Genomic DNA, 23,841 nt, shown 5'->3' with positions numbered 1-23,841 from the left:
AAGGCTTTGCAACGTCTGTGTGTGCAGTTTCACTGCCACTTCGACTTTGCATTTAAAAGTACTTGCCAAGCCTTAAACTCCCCTTTTTCTACATACACGTCTACCCCTAAGGTAGGCCCTAGGTAACCCATAGGGCAGGGTGCTATGTAGGTAAAAGGCAGGACATATGCCTGTGTGTTTTACTTGTCCTGGTAGTGGAAAACTCCTACATTTGTTTTCTACTACTGTGAGGCCTGCTCCTTTCAAAGACTAACATTAGCGCTACCCTCATATACAGTTTGAGTAGTAGATTATGATCACAAAGGGGTAAATAGGTCATATTTAGTATGGTCAGTATGGTAATAGAAAATCCTGCTTATTGGTGAGGTTGGATTTTATATTACTATTTTAGAAAGACCACTTTTAGAAAATGAGCATTCCTCTGCACTTAAAATCCATCTGTGTCTTACAGCCTGTCTTTAATCCATGTCTGGGTTGGGCTGGTTGACAGCTCCATTGTGCATTTCAGCCACACAACCACAAACACAGGAAACCCAGTCACACCTGCACACATCTGCATACTGAATAGGTCTTCCTGGGTTAGAAGGGTGGAGGGGCCTGACACTTACATTTCAAAGGCTAGTGGCCTGCCCTCTCACAATGGACTGGCAAATCCCCTACTGGGACCGTGGCAGACAGACCTGTACTGAAAAGGGATCTTGTGCACTTCAAAACTACTCTTTGAAGTCTCCCCCACTTCAAAGGTATTTTGGGGTATATAAATTGGGTCCCTGACCCCACCAGATCAGACACTTCTGGACCAGATCCTGCAACCTGTCAAGAGGAGTTACCTGGCTGCCCAAAGGACTCACCTGGACTGCTTTGCTGTGAAGGACTGCTGCCTTGATGTTGCCCTGCTGCCTTGATGGCCTCTGACTTTGCTGAGAAGTGCTCTCCAAGGGCTTGGATTGAGCTTGCCTCCTGTTCCTGAAGTCTCAGGACCAAAAAGACTTCCTTTCTTCAAGGAAACTCCTTGTGCTGCGAAAATAGACGCACAGCCTGCCGGAAACGACACACAGCCTATCCAGCGACGAGAAAAATCAATGCATATCCGAACCTGGAAAGACGCAGCCGGACTCCCTGAGTAGAGATCGACACAGGGCCTGCGTTGGGACTGGAACTTCGACGCACAGCCCTACCGGATCGACGCACAGCTGAGCCGGAATGACGAAGCCCGACTTCCTGAGTGAAGAATCAATGCCATGCCTGCAGTGCGACAGAAACTCTGATGCATCGCCCACCGGATCGAAGCAGCACCTGCGACTTCATCCTGCAAGCCCAGGATTTCCACACATCTTTCCTAGGCATCAAAAGAACCACGCATCGCAGTGAGGATCCAATTCTGCACGCCGGATAGCGTGAGAAGAAACAACGCATCGTGTGTGCTGCATCGGGAAATCCGACGCACACCTTCCTTTTTCAATGCATCTCCTTCTCTGCGGTCTCCGTGCATGGAATCCTGACCCAAACCAGGTACTTTGTGCACACAAGAGACAATTGTTGACTTTAAGGCTTAAGACTCTTCTTAACATTACAAAAGAGATATTTCAACTTGTACTCATCAAATCGTGATCGTTTTGACCTTAATTTAATCAGAAGAATATCTTATATTTTTCTAAACATGTGTGGTGTATTTTTGGGGTGTTTTCACTGTGTTATTGCATGATTTATTGCACAAATGCTTTACACATTGCCTTCTAAGTTAAGCCTGACTGCTCAGTGCCAAGCTACCAGAGGGTGGGCACAGGATAATTTGGATTGTGTGTGACTTACCCTGACTAGGATTGTGGTCCCTACTTGGACATGGGTGTATACCTCTGCCAACTAGGGACCCCATTTCTAACTACAAGTGATAGTGATGGGCGTTTTTTGAACGTGGTTAAAAGCCCACAGATATATTACAACAGGTCAAAGTGCTTGCGCGCTTGACCTAATGAATATGTTAGACACACCCTTCGCTAGCCTAATCATGTTGCTTTTTTCTCAAAACTTTGAGAAAGAAAGCCAATAAGTCTCACCTATGCAAGACCTATTGGCTTTGTCAATCTTTATTGCCATGTTGTACAGCTGCGTGGCTGGTTCAAAAGAAAATAAGTGCTATGATGGAGCAAACGTTGACCGCGCAATAGCACTTTTTTTCCAGCCACATTGCATAGCATCCACGCTGCGGTACATGGCTAAAAAATAGCATAGACAAAGCCAATAGATCTTGCATAAGTACGACCTATTGGCTTTGCTATTCCTTATGGGTTTAAGACAAGGGGTAAGTAAGTGATTTTCCCAGGATCGCAGGAGGTTAATTGTGCTGGATTTGACCATTATTCACCAGTTTCAAAGTCGGTAGTTAGACTGTGGCATGATGTAAATTTATGTACATTTTACACACACACACACACACACACATATATATATATATATGTATGTATATATATATAAAATGTGTACTTTAACACATATCTACAGTTAAGTCACAGAGGAGATTTGAATAAAATCTCAATAATCAATGAGAAAAGAGAAGCAGGAGCCGAATCAGAAATAAAACTCAGATTGGATACAGTTATGTGTTTCATTTACCAATTGATCCTTCCTTACCTGTTGTTATATATTGCTGCTTCCCACATGGTAGTGGATCCTTTCGGATGATATGGAGCTTTTGTGTAGCATGTTTCCTTCTCATATGTCATGTAACAAGGCTCTTGGTTAACCGCAGCACAGTAAGAATCACTCCCCAAAAGCACGTCGACAAATAACAAAAGAATGTTGTCGCACTTGAGGAACCAGCAAATAATCAATCTGTCTACTATATAGTTATACTTTCATTTACTAAATAAGGGTAACCCTGCATTTGGCAGGGCTTTCAAAAATTGAGTGAAACTCCTAAATGTTCCATTCCATGGAAATCTTTAGTAAAAGGTTAAAGATGTATTTAGTTTGAAGAGAAACCAGAGTATAGGTTTCATGGCTGCCCTCTCTGGTGCCAGGAAACACCGTTCCACAGACTGGCAGGGTGATTTAGTTTACTAAGTGCATCTTACAAAAACCCTCTAAAATACAACCAATTTATAATAATTATTGTAGTCCAGTACATTGATAAAACACTTGTTGCCACAAAAAGAAATAACAGGAGGACTAAGAAGTGACACGGAATTATGGGTATGTAAATTTAATTGTAGGTCACGTGACAGGAAAGCTGCATCACAATAGTTTCCCTGCTCAAGCCGTAATGTTTTCTCCTTTAACTCTGCAGATTTTGATTGGTGCCTCAAACGGGTTTTTGTGAAAACCAGTGGCACCCAAGAAGAAGATTTACATATGCCTATGTCAAAGCATGCCTGCTGGCTCGCTGCTATTCTTTCTGAGACAATGAATGAGCCAGTGTGTTTTGTACTTGAAGCCTATAAGGCTGCATCAGCTGCTGTAACAAAACAGGTATTAGCAAAGAGGAATGAGTTAGAGCTATTAGAGTTGTAAATTCCTAACTGGACTTTTCTTCTTGCCACATAAAATGAAAAGTAAAAAACATAAGTTGACATCAGCAAGCTATTTCAAAGGGTCATGGCTGCCATGAACATGAGCGTGAAGGAGAGCCACAAAAGGAAAAATAAGTTTGCTTGCAATCAAATGTATTGTTAAAAGTGCAATTATCCTTGTAACAGGGTCAATGGCCAAGGTGGTAACAAAACTGCCCCAAGGATACCAATGATAACAAAGGATTTTTGAAAGGCAAGCCCATGAGCGAGTGATAGTGATGGGCGTGGTGAAAAGCTCACACCTAAAAACCCGGCCATGTATAGATAACACAAGTTTGCTTCATTTCACTACCTCCTCGTGGTCACTAGAAAAACAACAGCAGAAATGGGCTAGATACATTGATTTTGACAAGCAATGAAGACCAATATAAACACGTAATGGCCATGCCAACTGGTCTTGCTTGTATGTAAAGATAAGTAAGAATGAATGAAATTGCCAATGCTTATTAGAAATACTGCATATTCGGAGCTTTGTGGGCTCGGGGTGACTGGTGCATCCCATCTGCTTTATTGCACACACCCATAATTGCTGGCATCCTCTCAAAGAAACACCTCTTCATCATAACAATATTTACATTTGTTGCTTTCCTTGGGAAGCGTGAGAATAACCACTATGAACGTCTGTTACTAATCTGCATCATCTGACAAATCATGCCATAATTCTAAATGAAAAGATATGCTGTGCTAGTACCTGACTGGCACACCATACCCATGAGTCAGGCCATCTTCCTCAGACATGTCTGGAGGTGAAAGTCAACAAAATTAGCTTATTGCTGTTTTTAGTCCAGAAATCCAGAAAGAAAACTGTTGTAAAAGCTGAAAACAAAAACGAATATTTAAAGGTATTAATTCGAGGGATTTCACTTATTAAAAACTTTCAGAAATGTTGCCTTTTACATAAAGCCATTTACAATACAATTAAAAACAACTTACAACCATACAAAATGTTAAAAAATTCTGACACGCGTTATAAGCATTTCCTCATTGCTCTAATGACCCTATATTTGTACTTCTTTACGTTCAATAGCAAGAGTAAAAGAAAGAGGCACACATCTCAATGGATGCATTTTTTCCATTTTCGTTTTGGCTTGCCTCATGATAAAAAAAAAATATCACGGTCTCAGAGGCCTTATTAGGGAGTAAGTCAAAGGCCTATAGGCCATAACTACCCTGCATCATTAGAGACTGACCAGTCTTCAACTTAAACAGACGTTACACTAACCACACACAGGCTACTCAATATGTGGTTTCGAATGTGAGCTTGACCCTTACTGCTAAGCTGCTGGCAGGATAACGAGCCATTTGTGTTATAACTCCAAAATATAATTATCTATTGAAAATACCTGGATACCTGCTTTCAGCCTTTCTATGGCAATGGCCCATGATACGGCCCTCTCCCTAATCTTAGCTTAGGTTGGGCAGCACATTTTAAAGTGGAGAAGGTCGTTGTGAACACCAAAAGTACATCTGCCGGTTCTGGCCCGTTTCTGTTCTTCTGGGGACATCCAATTGCTAGGGTACCACTGCGGACAAATGCGAAATGTCTGTGCTCTTGGGGATGTGCTGGGGAGGTTAGACATAGTTGAGGATACTGTGAGGTTTCAAACAGGCATAGTGGTTCAAGGGTTCCAAGCTTTTAACGTGCCCGAAGGACGGAGTATTGGTGTTGGTCCGCTAGTTCTATCTGTGTTATCATACCGGTAGCTGAGATTGGCTTGATGTTTCACTCGGCAAGTAGTGTTTCTTAGACAGTGTTTCTGCCTTCGAAACAGCAGCTTTCATGACCGTATATGGCTTACTCAGTTTTACTTTTTCACTCCAGGCCCTGTGTAAGAATTCAATAGATAAAGATGCTAAATGTTTGGCAACATATTTTACAGGTGTTCTGCATCGAGTGTAGGTAAGGTAGGACTGTAACTAATGTCCATTTTCAGGGAATTTGTGGAGTCTCCGTTATATGGAGTGCTTTTTTCCGAAAACATCTTTCATTGGGGCAGATGTTTTTCGTAACTTGGTCCAAATCACAATTGTTCTGTCCCATGTCTACCCACCTGGACCAGGCTATCATTATGAGAAGAGAATTTGCTACTGTATTTTATGACAAAGCAAATGGTTGCATTATATAACGGGTTGTCTTTGTTAGGTGCTCTATAAACAAGTAGCATCCAGGACAGATGAATGGATATTATGGGTCCCAAATGGGAGATGAACGTACTTTTTTTAAATTTAGCACCTTTCACGAGCTATTGGTCCAATTTTTCGCCTGACCCCCCAAATCCCTTCAATTTCCCCCGCAATATAACTCACTGCTTGGAGTTGTATTTGTAGGCCTTTGAGGGTGCAAAGTTTTAAGATACAGAGAACCCTCTGCATACAGTAGGTATAGAACTTCGAATTCCTTAATTACAGGCTCAACCCATGTTGTTGTATCATCCCATTGTGCAAATCATTTACAAATAGGGAAATAAACTGAGGAATTTTCAGTCAATCCTGCTTCACAACTCTCAACTTTGTAAAGAGTTTGCTCAGTTTCCTTATTACGAGTGTGGTGGTCTTACATCTACAAACCCGACGGTAAAGACCGCTGCATTACGAGTCTGGCAGTTTGGCCACAGCCAAACTGCCACAACACTGCCACCTTCGGTCTGGCGGTTGGACCGCCAGACCGGAGGTGAGCACCTCTGGCCCAGCGACAGCCGTAAGACCGCTGGCGGTATTATGACTCAGCAAACCTCTAGGCTTTCAGTGGCGGTCACCCCGCCACAAAAACCCTGGTGGTAACGCAGCACGTGACAGGAATACCCATTCCTGTCGCAGGCACCCGCATCCCCACACGTCCACACCCCCTACCCATCCACACAATTGCAGACACATACCCCCACACTTGCAGACACGCCCCCTCAACCGCACGCATACATCCAGACACTCCCACTCACTTGCACACAGACACACACCCCCAACCGCACGCAAACATCCAGACACTCCACTTGCTTGCACACAGACACACACACCACCTCATCAACAAACTCCCTGACATACATCCCCACTTGCTCGCACGTATTCAAACAACCCTACTCACATGCATCCCAATACACACACCTACTCACTCGCATCCGGCTCACACTCCTCCCTTCCGTTTCCATTCAGACACACTTACCTGTCTGGGAGAAGTGGTCGTCCGGGAGAGGATGGGTGTCGGTGTTTCCACCTCCAGTGCCACATCACCGTGCAGGAACCGCCATGCCGTATTACACCTTGTAATATGGTGGGCGGAGTCTTTTTGGCATGGCGATGCTGGCGGTGGAACTGCCTCCCGCCCACCGGTCAGGTTGACGGTGTCAAATTTCAACCCTTAAATGGAAGGAGATCCTGGGGTGAGTCCTGATACGGTGGTCTTCAGACCACCAACACTGACGGTCTTTTGGCACACGCGACTTCAACAGTCTTTCCAAAAGACTGCCCAAGTTGTAATGAGGGCCTTAGACTCATTTGATAGATGGTTTCCATACATATAGCCTCTTTAGTATGAATAGAACATTTTGTTCAATTTCAAAATTTCTCAACTTGATCAATAACCTATCTCTTGGGACCAGATCAACAGTGGATGTAAAGTACAAAAAGGCTACATAGAGGGACATTTGCTTAAACATGCTGCATTGATGTATGACGTAGAGAAAACACATATTTGGTCAATGGTGTAAAGATCTGACTGGAAACTCCCCTCACAGGGTCAAGGGCATCCTCTTCTTTTCCTAACTATTGAATATTAGTGGATATGACATCAACACCTGCATTGAAGAAAGTCTCTTAAAGTCAAGATTATATGGCAAGCTCTACAGAGGTAAATTGGTCTAGCAGGGTAAGTTAAATAAACACACTGCACATTCAAAATATTGAATGCCCAAACAGCGCTGCACTACTAGAGTCAAAAGTTAGGCTTTATGAACAATAAAAAGAAACAGGTTCGAACAGAGTAAACTCATAGAGGAAGACACAAGCATTATCATATACATCTGCTATGATTAGATAGTTTAGCAATAAATACAGCCATTAGCATAACAGAAACAGGCTAGTTTATTTGGGGGGTGTGGGGTGTTGAACCCTGTGTAGGTAGGAAGATGTGATTGCATTCCATTTTGTATTTGGCCCACGCACAGTCTTCGTTTGTTAGATTAAAGAGACGGTTTTTAAAGCTTCTTGTGCAGAGCAATACATTTAACATTGTGCCACAAACTTAGCCTGAACACTTATGAGTGCAAAAGTCAACTACACCACTTCTGAAAATTAAAAAATTAAGCAAGCACAACAACCAACAAGAACAACAGAAGTAAGGTAACAAAACTTTAATAAACAGGGTAATTGGCCAACTGGTTGATACCAGGGGCACCCAGAACATAGCATGGCAATAATTACATCTAGATGTTCCAAAAGATAATAAGGGCTGGCTCTGGGGTCTTAATTCTTGTATTAAAGGAACCGCTTGTCGCCTGTCGCTTTGAAAGTGGCCAGGTATTTTAGGGTAGTGCAATACTGCAGAAGTGAAACGTACATAAAGAGGGATGAAGCTGTCATCAGAAAAAACACGATTGGGTGTGGTGTCTGACAAGGTCCAGGACGGAGCCATATATGGATGAATACAATGAAGCAGAATACAGATTTGCTAAACACCAGGGGCAAGCAAAGTTCCCCCATTTGTATTGGCATATTTTTAAAGCAGAAAATCTTAATAAATCTTTTACCATGATAGTGGGTCCTAAGCGTACCAAAATGATAGCATTTCAACTAGGGGGCACCGAGATTGTTAGAGTGAAAAGTTATATATATGTACAGGTTGAATTTGACTCAAATTTGAGTAGAGATCACTTATTTAGACCAACCGCACACCATTACCAGAGATCGATTGACTCACCATTTAATTTTGCAAGAAGACTGGGCCATAAACCAATTAAGGACATTATTACCATTTATAGTAATAAGTGTATTCCAATTGCTTTCTATGGCGATGGGTTATTGAGCAAAAAAGAAATAAAAAAATGGCTCTAGAGAGTGGAAAACAAGTTTTTGCATTGACTAATGGTTGTACCACAATCCCTGCTCACCTTTGCATGTCACTTAGACCTTGGTGTAAACTTTTTGGAGGATAGAACTAAACTCAGTCCCTTGTTCCTTGGGGGTAAGGATTTGGGTGATACCAGAGGGGAGACTTATTAGGGAGGTGGTACGAGACGGTCTCTGTTTGGGCAACTTTTAGTCACTTTCTTGGCTTGAGTATGTTAAATCTGTTTTTTTTTTTCACTCTGGGAATTTCCAAGTTTTTTTCTTTTTGCAAACTCCCAAGGTATCATGAGTGGTACCAAAGTATTGGTTCGAGAAGTCTTTTAATATGACAACAGAAGAGTAACCTGAAGGATTTTCATCAATTACAAAGATATTTAAATTGTGTATCTATTAAACCCTCAGAAGGTCTGGAGTTTCACATATCTTTTATACAAAATGAGAGGTAAATGTTTTATCTCATTAGGTTGCATTTTAATATTACTCACTTCCTTGTGAATTACCCCACACAGGGTACCTGGTTAACTAGTCTTCTGAATTGTCCCTGTGACAATGACACAAAGCAAAGCACAGTGCACTTGATGATGTTCTGCACTTTGGATTCCTTGCACAGGAAGCACTTTCTGGTCCCAGGACTCCATGTTGCTAACATTAGACATTACAAGGCAGCTTTCGTTTTTCGCAAAAGTTAGATACTCCCCAAATCTGCAATGCAGTGACTAACTTTGTAAAAAGTTCTTTAGCCACTAGGACGAGGTATGGTCTAGCAGTATGCACATAAAGAAGAGTGATTATGTAAGTGTGCCCGGTGTATGGCTGAGGATAGCATTTTCCTCCTATTGTATAAAGTATTTTTATTATCTATTTTATCTGTATTTTTAGATGTTTTTATCAATAGAATTATATTTTTGTATGCTTTAAAAATTATGTTTTTATGGCTGGACTGACAGTTGAATAAAGTTGATTGACTGACTGGCTGCTTTGGTGTATAAAAGTGTCTGAGGAGTAGAACTACTCCATGGATGCCCCAAGCACCACGGCCACAAACACTAGCACTACCTAATTTGTTAAAAAACAAATACATAAATACAAAAATAAATATCAAAAAATAAATAATTTTAGAAATATGTGCAGGGGTGCACATATTTTCTGAGGAACCTGGTGCTACTGCATGAACGGTTGCTGAATACCAAGGATGTGTAGTCTCCATTCCACTGCATGTCCTTTTCTTCCACCACAATATATTTTATACTTTTGTCTAACTCCTGCTGGTTATTTGTCGTTCCTCCTTTGCCATGGTTTTCCTATTTTTGTATCTGTCTTTCTTTTTCTGAGTAACAGCATGACAGCAGTGCCAGGATTGGTTAAGGGAAAGAAGTCTGGAACACCAGAGAGAGGAGGACGTCAGTCAGCAAGCCAGGAAGGCAAGTGCCTTTAAAAAAAAAATGTATTTATTTTACTACTCTCGATATTTTCCCACTCCAGAATTCTCTTTACCTGGCAGCTGCCACTGCCCATGAAGCATTTACAAGACCAGCATCATAGGATTCTTAACTGAATGCCGTTAGTGGACTGGAGCTAAAAGACGTTTTCCGAGAAACCTAGATCATCCAAGATAGGGGGATTTCCACAGAAGCCTGCACTAGAAAACTGATGTGTTTGTTGTAACAATGCCCCTTATTAACTTTAGAAATAAGTGCAATAGGTTTTTTAGGCTGTGGCTTTCAAATACTTTTAGAAGCTTCTATCGATAAAATCTGCAATATTTCGTGGCATTTTGACGTTGAGTGACTTCATAGATAATAACAATGGAACACATTCAAATTGTCTCACAATCACTATTTGGACAAGTGCAGCAGAAAAACACGACTGTGAAAGAAAACCATGTTTACCGACATAAAAAAACAGGTGTTATATGGGGAAATAGTTGGGAGAATAGAGCAACTTTTCCAAATGGTGCAGCCCTTACCAGAAGAGTGACAATGAGTGAAAGGTTTGATGAAAACTAGCTAGTTCGATCATCATTTCTGAAAAAACATGAAACCATTTAGGAGAGGTTGCAAACGCCTAATTATGCATTAGAAATGTATTTGTTTTGTTACATATTTGTATACTGTTACTGCCGCACGCAATTTATGCTTTCTCCATGAGCCTAGCTGAGTCAACACAAATCCCGATGGAATGAGACAGGAAAAGGTAATTCTGGAAGGTTCAAGTCTATTCCTGTAACCTTCTGAAGGGGGGGGGGGATTTACAACAGAAAGCAACATTTACTAATGCAATAGGTTTCGTCTGGTCCATCCCTTTCCCTTAAACCTGTGCAATGGCAATTGCATTTGCTTAGGATTTTAAGAGAAGGTGGCTAAGAATATAAAATAAAATACCAGCTACACATCTTCACTTGCGTTGGTTTTTCTCTTCTCTGAACCTGTTCAACTTTAACGTATTGAGATGATTTACATTTGTGTTGTGGCACCATTATACCACAGCTAATCACAATATGCAAGGTATTGCCACCATTGTGTGACGACTTGCAGGTTGACAGAGATTACCATATTATGCCAGGGCCAGCAATCTATCAGGAATTACCACCACTGTGTGGTAGTGAACAGGTTGCCAGAGATTACCACCACTGTGCCATATTCAGGGATTACCACCTCTGTGCATGGACCAGCATATTGCCAGGGATTACTGATTACCCCCAGTGCACCAGATCCAGCATTTTACCAGGAATCACCACCACTGTGACAGCTTCAGTATATTCCTGGGGATTACCACCACTGATCCAGATCAAGCATTGTTACAAGAACTGCTACCATTGTAGCAGAGCCAGAGGTTTCCCAGTAATTACCATCAGAATGCCACAGTAAGTATGTTCCATAGGGTATATCCATTTTATCCGAGCCAGAATGCTGCCAAGGGGCATTGCCATTGTGCCAGTACTCCATTTTACGAGGAATTACTATCACTGTGTTATGAGCAACATATGGCCAAGAATTATCACTAGTGTGCCAGGGCCGGATGAGGCCTCTGTTGTGCCCCACAGCATTTTCCTGGTGGATGTGGTTCTGTCGTGGATGCCCAGTAACACACTTGAAGGGGTCTTGGCTGTCGAGCTGCTGATACTGAAACCTTAATCCCCGCACTATAGGCACAGGGGTTATAGTTTCACCTGTCCTGGTTCGACCTGCTCCATCTTCACTGCTGCAGTGCCCTGGTCAGCTTCTGACGTTGGCTCCTGCAGTGGTCCTGGTCAGCCGTTCTTGCAACAAGATGATCCACTGCCTGTCCCTTGAGCAACTATGCATTTGAAAGAAGTCCCTTAATCTTGGAATCAGGGGGTGCTAGGAAAGTAGCCCTTCGCCCACTTGCAATGGGGGAGATGGGACATTTTAAGCATGCATGTGAACACGAGATACTACCACCTACTATTTGGAAAAAGGCATTCAGCAGTCACAGAAATGCTGTAATCTTTACTATGTAAGCGGAAGGTTGTATTATTCAACTCCTGTAGCAAAGGGCAGTTCGGTTTGTCTAGCAAAGGGTCAAATGCCTGCTTTTCTGACCAACTACGATAGTTTTATCTTCAGTTTACTGCTATGTGGAGACATTGAGGTCAATCCTAAAAAGTTCTCAGTCCCAGTAGGCAGCCGTGTAAAAATAATATCCTGACCGTGTCTGATTGCATCTCCCACTAGGTGTAAATAAAGAATAAACACAAGACTTCAACATATTATGGAGAAAGTGTCTACTGAATTAAGTGAAGTACCATGCAAACAGGAAAGTGTCATTTGTATATTAATTCTCCATCGAACATCTTGGACTCGCCGCCTCAAAACTGATTTGCCAACCTGTAGATCTACCAAAAATAAAGATGATTGACACGTGTACGCTCTACGCCATGTATGCAATCAAATTCATGCACTGTTGTGACGTACTTGTGTTTTAGGACTACAGAGTTAACAAAATATATCTGCAGTTATGTATTTTTGTTTCTAGACCCCTCCTAGAGAAAGCATGGACAAAATCCCCCACCTATATTGCACGGAAAATAATGCTTCTATCACAGCCAGACCTTTTTCCTGCAAGGATTTGTAATCTGCGTTGGCTTTGCTGCCTATAGCAGCACAGGCAGACTTGTGGGGACCATATGTTAGTTGTGTGGGTCAAAAAAGCTAGGTTCAGGAACTGTAACGCATAGTGCGTTTGGTGTCTGTGCCTCTGTCAGAAAAAGTATGCAATAATAATATAGGTCAGTGCAAGGGGGAAGTAGCCTAGACTTCCACGGTATGCTAACAACTTAATGAAATCTCTCTGTGCCATAAATGTCAAACAAGATTTATTGAGCATTTCAATCGTTTTTTTTCATTTGCATCTTATGTTAACATATAATATTAATAATAAATTGTCATAAAATGCATCGTGAACGACGGTAGGTGCTCTAGAACAAACAGTGAAACTGTGAAGGTGCAAGTGAGTGGCGGTGATATGTACAAGTAGTGCAGAGTGTGGTTGTATAAAAATTTATGACTTCCAGTGGTTCCTGTAATCAAGGAGGCCCTGGTGTGTCACAAGGTTTCTTATATGCTTTTCTCAATCACTCTTTTGGAAAGTGTCGACGTTTAGACCCCTTGTTCAGGTGAGTCAGGACAGGGTCATCATCAGGACAGAGATGAATATGGTGGAGGCACCTACGGGCATCATTAAGCACCGAATTACTGGGAGTCTAATCATTCAGTATCTTATTAATACGGAGATTGGAGTGCAGCTCACCTAAGTTCCAGTGGTGAGAAAGGACCAGTATTGGCATCAAGACGGTAGAAGTAAAGTGAACTATAAAACAAAGACCAAAATTAGTGAATAGATCAATGAATAGAGTCTCTCAATAGTGAATTATGATTGTTTTAAAAAAAGGGGGGGGGGTTTGAAACTCACATAAACTTGAAACAACCATGGGCTAAAAATAGCTGGGGAGGCGTGGTTCCGATTATCTAGGAATAAAAAAGTTCAAAATATCTATCAAAACGAAGGCTGGTACAAGGCTCAGCAGCAACTGCGCAGCCTGCAAAACAACTTTTAACACAACAGATTTCGATCACAATAACTACATATTTACATTGCTGAAATTCAGCAATTGCAACACGCAGGATGTGATTTACGCCATTTGGCATCCCTGTGGCCTATTGTATATAGGGCAGACCATGCAAAAAGTCAAGTGCAGGATCCTCCAACACCAAAGTAGGATTAGATGCAAAAAGACAGGTGCCCCATTGGTGGAGAACTATGAGACAGCTGGACATAATAGTGAGGAGTTGAAATGGCAAGTGATTAAACGTATCTCCTTGGGACCAAGGGGTGGAGATAAGGAACGCATCCTATCCAAACTTGAACTTTTTTGGATTGAGAAATGTAACACGATTAATAAGGGACTCAATACTATCGAGGACTGGCGTCACGCAGCTTTATAAGCTTTCACTGTATGTCTGACATACCAACGCTATCGTTGGACACCTCCAAAACTGAGATATGTGGTTGCTTGTCGTTGTGGCTAGTTCTCCTCTACACTGATTTCCCAAGGACCAGGGTCCACTCCGATGACCATTATTTATATGCTAGGACTCGTTAGTATGAGCCCTTTGTCTTCATTGTAAACTTTTACAGTGTGTTTATATTATATTTTACAAATGTTTCCATCTATGTATGGATTTATCTAGAACTTTGATTTGCCAGATATGTTTATACAGTCCAATGTGACTTAATTTAGTTTCTATGGCACATATATGATGTTGTTCACCAGTGCTATTGCATATTTATTTGTTGGGTTTTACACCATCGAGTCGCCGCGCATGCCCATGTACTTGGGCATTTACTGTGTACTAGCCTCCGTTTTGATAGATATTTTGAACTTTTTTATTCCTAGATAATCGTAACCTCGCCTCCCCGGCTATTTTTAGCCCATGGTTGTTTCAAGTTTATGGGAGTTTCAAACCCCCCTCCTTTTTTTTTAAACAATCATAATTCACTATTGAGAGACTCTATTCATTGATCTATTCACTAATTTTGGTCTGTGTTTTATAGTTCACTTTACTTCTACCATCTGGACGCCTCCTGTCTATACTTAGCCCACGGATTGTTCAAGTCGTTGTGAGTCATTTTACTTACTTTTCAGAATTATTAGCAATACCTGATCCTTATTTCGAGATGTCTAATCAATATATCCTATATATATCCTTAGTAATTCCCTCACGTCGGATTTATGCGACACTGGGCCTGCCTAATTCACAGTAATTGAACAGAGTGATACCTACCTACAGCCCCTCGGGACTACGATTACTGTAAGTCCCACCTTATTTTAAAGTAATTTTTGTTTACTCCACATTTTGTACGATGTCCGTGACTCATGGTTCATTTTTCAAGCAGGGAGATCCCAGCCATTACTGGTCCTTTCTCACCACTGGAACTTAGGTGAGTTGCACTCCAATCTCCCTATTAATAAGATACTGAATCATTAGACTCCCAGTAATTCGGCGCTTTAATCCCCCCATAGGTGCCTCCACCATATTCATCTCTGTCCTGATGATGACCCCGTCCTGACTCACCTGTACAAGGGGTTGAAATGTCGACACTTTCCAAAAGAGTGAATGAGAAAAGCATATAAGAAACCTTGTGACACACCAGGGCCTCCTTGAAAGCAGGAGCCACTGGATGTCATCCATTTTTATACAACCACACTCTGCACTACTTGTACATATCACCGCCACTCACTTGCACCTTCACACTTTCACTGTTTGTTCTGGAGCACATACCGTTGTTCATGATGCATAATATCACAATTTATTATTAATATTATATGTTAACATAAGATGCAAATGAAAAAAAACGTTTGAAATGCTCAATAAATCTTGTTTGTTTGACATTTATGGCACAGAGAGATTTCATTAAGTTGTTAGCATACCGTGGAAGTCTAGGCTACTTCCCCCTTGCACTGACCTATATTATTATTACATATATTACCCTGGTCATGAGGGTTAGTGGGCAATTGCCTCATTGTATAACCTTCTGTCAGAAAAAGGCCACTTTGCTAGCGGGGGACTGAACAAAAACCTCACTAGAATTCTCATAAATGAATGCATGGACAGTGTATAATGGCTCTCGTCATCCTTTTGTCTGTAGTTCTGCCCTTCACGGTTTTCTCCTGCCCACTACAGCATGGGGCAATGGGTCAGCTAGTCACTGGCAAACTTCACTGAGAGTAACGTCATTCTGCCCTTTCACACGGAGCACATCCACATACAAACTAGGTAACACTTCCTAAACATTAAAGGTTTGCAAAAACCAGGCTAAAGCAAAACTAGCATTGACAAAGTCAAATGGCTGGCAGGCAACAGACCTATTGACTTTCCCAATGCCTTTTGTAAGACGTGGCGAGTTTGTTTTACACTTTGCTTAAAGTATGCACATTTGCCACTTCCACTTTTTTAGTGGAATTTTTTCCTTTTCCTTTAAAAAGATATTTCCCTTTTATGCTTCCCCTTCCAACACCAATACTGATTTGTACATAATGTGGTGTACTTTGCCGCACTTAGGGCAAAACTTTCATCTTTACTTTTCAGGTGCACATTAAAAGTGAACATGACAAAAGAGAATGCACTGCAAAATCCTCAGGAGTGCCACAAAATCCGAAACAGCGTGGATGTTCACCTCAGTTGTTTTGGATTTTCTCAGCTATTCCCCAACACTCCCGTGGGAAAGAACACTTATATAAACAAAGTATGCATGTGTGCGTTATCTAGTCAAGAGTGTGCATGCCCCCCCCACCCTCGAAGCCATGTATTTTTATCGGTTTCATACTGAATGATTCAAACTACAAATGCATTACATATAGTGCTATTAAATGATACACCAGCTGCATTCCTTAGAAAAGCATTGTGAATGGGCACCCCAGTGTCAACCCTTATCTAGGGAAGATGCTTCAAGTAGTTTTTGGGGACGGGGTCATAACAGATTTGATATAAGTGGCACTGTGAATAAAAATTAAAAAAATGTAAAAAACAAAACAGGGCTGAACGTGACTTACATTATTTATAGGTGGTTGAGACTAGTAAGGGCATATCAATCTTTTTTTTTTGTCTGCAAATCCCCATACAGTACAATCCGGGCCAGGGGTTTTATGTGGTTGTGCAGCTGTGGTGTTTTTTTACATAATTACAGATTTGACATATTTACCACATAATCCACCACTTGCTCAAAATCTGCAGATTTTTACAGAAAAATAGTTAATAGCTCAAATAGTTCAAAAGTTACTGAATCATGCTGCGCAGTGGAAGGCCATTTGCAAACCTTGACTGGTCACCTTTCTGTTGCTTATTACTTTAATAGAGTGTTAACCTAGAATTAATGAAGTGCAACTATGCCCAGAGAGTATTAACAAGAGTAAACATGACAAAAACAATGATGTAATACCATCATAAAATGTACAGGATTAAGCCACATATTTTGCCTTTTCTTGCCACATAATTTTCCCAACCCTGCCACACAATTTGGTCCTCCCCAGTAAAATTCCAACGGCTCCCCATACCATGCATGCTACAGACAGGCCAAGACATGGGTCCTGAACATGCGGTCCTGTGTAATCCTTAATCTGCACCTTACTGATGAGACCCAACAAGGCCAAAAATGGTCTTGGGTTTTTCGTGTTTTCACTCCAAGGGATACGTATAGTTTCTTTTTTGGGAGCGACAACGAGGTTATGGACGGTCGCAGTTTATAATGACACAGTAAACAAACAAATGATGGAATGGACCACAACTCAAAGTAATTACCAGTGATTACTACTTGTCGTTTTACCGACACGTTTTCCAGCACAAAACTTAAAAACATACTGAGCAGCAATGCAAGGAACAGTTTTGCTTTTTAACAGTTGGAATTATTGCACCCACCTCCTTTGAGGCTGTTAATTTCCAAAAACGTTTCACTCCAGTGAAAGAAAGTGCATTTTAAATAAGAGAAATGCTATTTCCAAAAGATACCATTGGTACCTCTCTTTAATGTTCCTTGCTGTTCAATCAGCGAATACAGCGAAAAGCGAAAAGTTGATCAGTTTGCTTTTCCCAGTTAGCCTACCAACTTTTCCTGTGCATTTTCCGTCTTGCTTCCAGGAACATCGTAAGGATTTTTGGGTCCTGTGCAAAAGTATTTTGAGGGCCCCTCTTCGGAACAGCTTTGAATTTATGATCCAGTTTCAGCACTTTCATGCCCTCTTTGGCTAGGTCGCCGATGATGCACAGGAACACTCATTCAAATTCAAATTGTGTTTACATCTAATATTCAGGGATAGCAATGCGGGGTTTCAACATTGTAACAGAGGAGCAATTTCCCAATATTACTGCACCTAATCTCTGTGACACTATCCCATTTCTCATATGTGAGACCCTGTTTTGATATGAGGAACTTTTTTATGGATGTGGAATAAAACATAACAACAACATTTCTCCGCAAAATGTCCATACTAAACTCACACATCACCCACATTAAAAATAAATTAAAGGAAAACAATATTTAAAGCAATCTCTTTCAGAAATATTCAAGGTCATTAGGGCAAGAGACTGTAGAACAGAGCTGCCTCTATAAGGGGACCTCCTGAAAGGCAGAGGCCAAGGGACAGAACCCACTTTGCCCAGGCCTTAAAAAGGCTCTGACTTCCGCCTCTTTTACTAAACGAGCGAGAACCTCTTCCAGACGGTTCTTTGTTCTCACCTTGAAATAGTTTGGAATTAGGGTTTTTGCCAATGAGAAACGAAATGAATGACATTTTGTGATATTTCATTTAAAACACCAACAAAACCTCTAAGTAAATTAAGAAATCTAATGTATTCTATTTTGTGTGCGCGCATTCTTGGCCGATTTTGTCCACGGGATGACTGAATTGGAAGAGGTTTAAATGAGTGGATTAAAGTCGCCAGTCTATGGCAGAGAAAAGGTCATAATTATATAAGGTTAATTTACAAAAAACGGGTCACATTCTTCTTGCAAAGAAAATCACACGCATAATCCAGTGCAGAGAACTAACCATCAAGGGAAAATGTTCACACTTTGAAAAGCTGCAAATTAACGTGTTGTTGAAGTTGAACATTTTGCCTTAGTCTATTCCACTCTCAAGCTCTTAACAAAAAACGTTTCCATGAGCGCTGATTCAGCTATGCTTTCTTGTCTACGATCCGGTAAGAGTTAAGAAATCACCGAGGTACTAATCTATTGACGGGGGTAAATAAAGATCAATTGATGGTTCATCATGAACAGGGACACACCTTCTAAAGTATGAAGGTGAAACGAACTACTTTCGTTGGTCTGAAAGAAATGAAAGTACAGAATTGGTGAAAAGAGTAGGCAAATGAGAATGGTCACGAAATATTACCATTTAGGGGCTGTGGTCCCCGCACCAGGGTGGGGGTAACATGAAAGGATTATGTATTAATTCTATTCAGAGTTTTGTTGTTCCATGATGATTTCTGACTTGTTTTCATATACAATACATGAATACAAGTTCACTTTATTATTGATTTACCATGGCTCACGTTCAACAAAACGATGTGACTACTACTGTCACATGCCTAGTTCACGCACCAAATGTCTCACTACCTTATTCAAGTACAACTTCTCACACTGTTGTCCGTCAACAGAGGCGAAATTTAAAAGTCGGTATTTTTCACAACATACAGGTACTCAGAAAGGAGTTTTGGATTTCAATGTGACATCTGTGCACCCATCGAATGAACCAATCCACGAAGGGTACACTTACATTTTTAAAAACAGGCAGACATTCAAATGCAGGTTCTATCAAGCTCTTTTTTACATTTTAGGTCGAGCATAGCAGTGTACAAGCGCTGCTTTTCCAACGTGTTGGTATCCTTTTGGGCTTTTAACCAGGCCCGCTTCATGCCCATCACTTTCAATCGTTCGTGGGCTTGCCTTTCAAAAACCCTTTGATGACATTGGTAAATGCTTTACGTTTGTCCCGCCTTGGGGCAGCTTTGTTACTACCTTGTGGACCGACACTGTTACATGGATAATTGCACGTTTGCCAATATGTTTGACTGAAAGAGAACTTCTTTTTCCTTTTATCCCTTTCTCTTTGAGCTCCATGGCACTTTAAATTGACTTGCTTATGTCAACTGTTTTACTTTTCAATTTATGTGGCAAAAAAGTCCATTTGGGAATTTAAAACACCAATAGCTCTAACTTGAGCAAACGCAAGCCCATTGCATTGCAAATGCTTGTTTATATTTATTGGCATAAAGTGTATAATATTTGTTAGAAAATGGGTTTTTGGTTGGCAGTCCGGTTACCCCCTGTCCAAGCAAAGACCCTCACTCCTGTCAGGATAAAGGAGAATCACACTCAGTTAACCCCCGCTCACCCCTCTGGTAGCTTGGCACGAGCAGGCAGGCTTAGCTTCAGAAATATGTGTTAAGTATCTGTACAAACTCACACAGTAGTACAGTGAACCACTACAAAATGACAACCCAGGTTTAGAAAAATAGTTATTATTTTGTCTAAATAAAACAAGACCAAATATGACAAGAATCCACAACACACATTTAAAAATATGAATTTAGCACTTAAAAATAGTGCCTAGAGGCACAAATGCTGCAAGTTCATACTTAAGGAGCGTTGTGACAGTCGTTTCCTACAATGCGATGTCAATGGTGCCGTTTAAACTTCATTATAAAGTAGGTGTTCTCAATATACGACACATGCTTTTTAACCACATTTGTATATATTGTATATAACACTTTTGCACGTACATCACTATTGCACTTTCACTGTGTCGTATATTGGGAGCACCTACTTTATAATGAAGTTTTTATGATTGAAAGAGATATATTTTTTCATTAGATTTTTTCACTGTGTCGTATATTGGGAGCACCGACTTTATAATGAAGTTTTTATGATTGAAAGAGATATATTTTTTCATTAGATTATTCATTAAATGGTGATGAAAATTAATTTGGAGTATTATATATTAATTTTAGATTAATGTTGATTGAAATAAGTATTTTATATGCCGTGGGAGTTTAGGCATATACTTCCGCCAAGTCGACCTAGTTTGTTTATCAATACTTTCTAAAAGTGGCATTTTCAAACTCGCAATCCAAAAACCAACTTCACTAAAAGATGTATTTTTGAATTGTGAGCTCAGAGACTCCAAACTCCATTTTTATATCTGCCCTCGAAGGAAAACTCCACTTTAATAATATTTAAAGGCACCCCCATGTTATCCTAGGACAGAGATAGGCCTTGTAACTGTGAAAGACGATTTTGGTAGTATTTCACTGTCAGGACATGTAAAACACATCAGTACATGTCCCACCTTAAACATACACTGCCCCCTGTATATGTGGCCTCCTAGGGCCTACCTTAGGGGTGCCTTACATGTATAAAAAGGGAAGGTTTAGGCCTGGCAAGTGGGTACACTTACCAAGAAAAACTGGCAGTTTAAAACTGCACACACAGACACTGTAGTGGCAGGTCTGATCCATGTTTACAGGGCTGCTAAGGTGGGTGGCACAACCAGTGCTGCAGACCCACTAGTAACATTTGAATTACAGACCCTGGGCACTTCTAGTGCACTCTACTGGGGACTTACTAATAAATCAAATATATCAATCATGGATAGCCAATTATACATACATTTTACACAGGGGCCCTTGCACTTTAGCACCTGTTAGCACTGTTAAAGTGCCCAAAATATCAAAAACAGTACAGACAGAGTCCAACACACATCAACAACCCGGGAAACAGAGGCAAAACGTTAGGGGAGACCACACCAAGGATGCTAAGTCTAACAATAGTCCGAATAATTGCCTTGCATCCCTTATCCTCCTGATTACTGTTAGAGACCATCACAAATGGATCCATAATTAAAAATTATTTATTTGAGTTCTCACAGCAAAGCAGCTTTCTACACATCTAAATCTTCCCTGATGGCTTCATCCATGGTAGATGGTTAATGGCTAATACTTTTAACTGGGAGTAAAAATACTACAGTGGACTGCTTATACCATAATGGGCTAGAAAGAGCTGGTGCTAACATATCAGAAGGGTGCTTGCATCCACTGAAATAATTTAATCGCCATCCAAGTGTACCAGTATCAGGGCTTCTGAGGGTTCCACTCTATGCCAAATTTGAAGGAAAAGAAGACTTTTTAATCATGCAGACAAAAGGTCCAGAATTGTTCTTTGTGCCACTTATGATAGGTCACTATTTGTTGTTCAAAATAGATGTAGTTCATGCGCTACAAAATAATTGCATATTCCTTGCTTAAACTGGGGACAACTGAAAATACTGATTTATTACTTAGACTAGCAAGGAGGAGCAAACACAATGTATGACTGGAACAAATGTACAGAGTAGCAGTCCCTAACCTGTGCCACATAGTCCCCACCGTGAGATGCAGAACTCAAGAAAAGCAATATAAAGGACCAATGTCTAACTCTCCAATGAGCAGCTCATGAGTTACTGGTAGCTACCTGAAAGTAGATTTCCTGTGTGAAGCCCGCCTACTAAATTAAACCTGGTTAAATCAATATATGTTTACCAAAGGTGAAAAGTGTGTATTTGAGAAGCAAATGTGTGTATTTTCAGAACTCATAAGCTGATATTGGGGAAAAAAAATATAATTTTCAAAATATATTTAGAGCTCATATTTGAGAGATAAATCATGTGGCTTTGAGGAGACTTACTACTCATATTGTCACCTTAGTGCTATGGCATTGCAGATATGGTTCTTATGTATTACCCATGTAGAAGCATTCAACACTGATACAGCTTTTCCACATTATTGTTGGTAACTCTGCCTGATAAACCTGGGTGATCGCTGCTGGCAATCCTGAATGGGGTGGGGAAAATGTAAACCTGTCTGAATTGGCCACTATGGCACCACTAATAATATTAGTAGCTCAGGATGGTTTCAGTGAGCATAAGGAGCTCTTATTAAAGAAAAGGTTGGAGACCCCTGGCTAACTGTTCTTCAATAGTCATTTGTGGTCTTGTGCCTCAAGTGCAGCAATAACTGTTTTCAGATGCCTTATTCAAATTAAGTGGTCTTCAAACATTTAATGGCGCAACCCGCTTGGGTTAAAAAAAAAGTTCCTGCTTGAGTCACACAGGAGAGCTGCTGTCATTTTGGAGGCCGGGGAGCACTGTTGTAACACCCTGTTCAGCGACACCAAAGTAGGAAGATGGCAGTTGTGACACGCAGCTTAACTGCAGCCATGTCAGGACATGGGGAGCACTCTTCTGACACACAGATGAAATGCAGCCATGTTGGAAGCTGTGGAGGGCTGTTGTGATGCACAGCTGAACCACATCCATGTCAGAAGCTGGAGAGCGTTACTGTAACACACTGTTCAACTGCAGCCATGTCAGGACATGGAAGCACGGTTGAAAGAATATACTCTGGACCAAAGGAAATGGTAAATAAAGAGCTAAGTACATTTATTGATGCCCCATCCATAGCTCCAGACTAACTGCAAACCCAGAATCAAACAGTCTCAGAATTCTGGAACTGAAGACGCCAGGCACAATGACATGCTAAAGGTAAGAGCCCCTTGAGATAAAATACCACATTGGTCGTTACTCACAGCTGAACTGCAACTATGTCAGAAGCTGTACAGCGCTGTTGTGATGCACCACTGAACCACAGAGGAGCTGTTTCAGTAGCTGTACCACAGTGTGACGAGACGGCTCAGTGAACATTGATATGGCTTTCACCTCTGGTTGAGAAAAGAAACCCACTTCCCGTTCAAGCATACATGCTTTGTTTCTTAGTGCTGTTCCCATAGCCTGGTCAAAGGCTGCAGCTCTCAGGAGTGCATAGGTACAAAAAAACATCCCAATGCCCACAGTTTGTGGCAGGAACAAGGCAAATTCAGAGCTGGAGATTTGGAAGCTTAAGAAAGAAAGTAGATATTGCAGTATCTACAGTCATATTCTGATTATGAGACTATACAACACTTCCATTCACATAATCGTACCCACCAACTTGAACTTCAAGGAGGGATGGGAACACAAGTTAGGCTTTGTCATCCTGGGCGCACATTGGACGTACTGTTGAGACCAGACCAACACAGTCTTGTCAAATGGAAGACTTTGACTGCTCCAGCTGAAGTTTCTTCATAAGGTTTACTACACACTAGTGTCCATGGCCGGATTTGG

General features: G+C 41.1%; 1 protein-coding gene and 1 non-coding gene across 6 annotated transcripts in view; both read right to left on the bottom strand.

The window, feature by feature from the left end:
- RNF152 (ring finger protein 152) overlaps positions 1–23,841 on the bottom strand; it is a 239,029-nt gene that overhangs the window by 70,837 nt on the left and 144,351 nt on the right. The gene's annotated exons all lie outside the window — the stretch shown is intronic.
- Positions 2,875–2,990, bottom strand: LOC138283152 (U5 spliceosomal RNA). The gene has a single exon (XR_011201091.1). It is a non-coding gene; the product is annotated as a U5 spliceosomal RNA (small nuclear RNA).

This window comes from Pleurodeles waltl, chromosome 2_2 (assembly GCF_031143425.1).
Source record: "Pleurodeles waltl isolate 20211129_DDA chromosome 2_2, aPleWal1.hap1.20221129, whole genome shotgun sequence".
Taxonomy (NCBI): Eukaryota; Metazoa; Chordata; class Amphibia; order Caudata; family Salamandridae; genus Pleurodeles; species Pleurodeles waltl.
The sequence above is the reverse complement of the archived record's forward strand: the minus strand, read 5'-3'. Positions and strand labels throughout refer to the sequence as shown.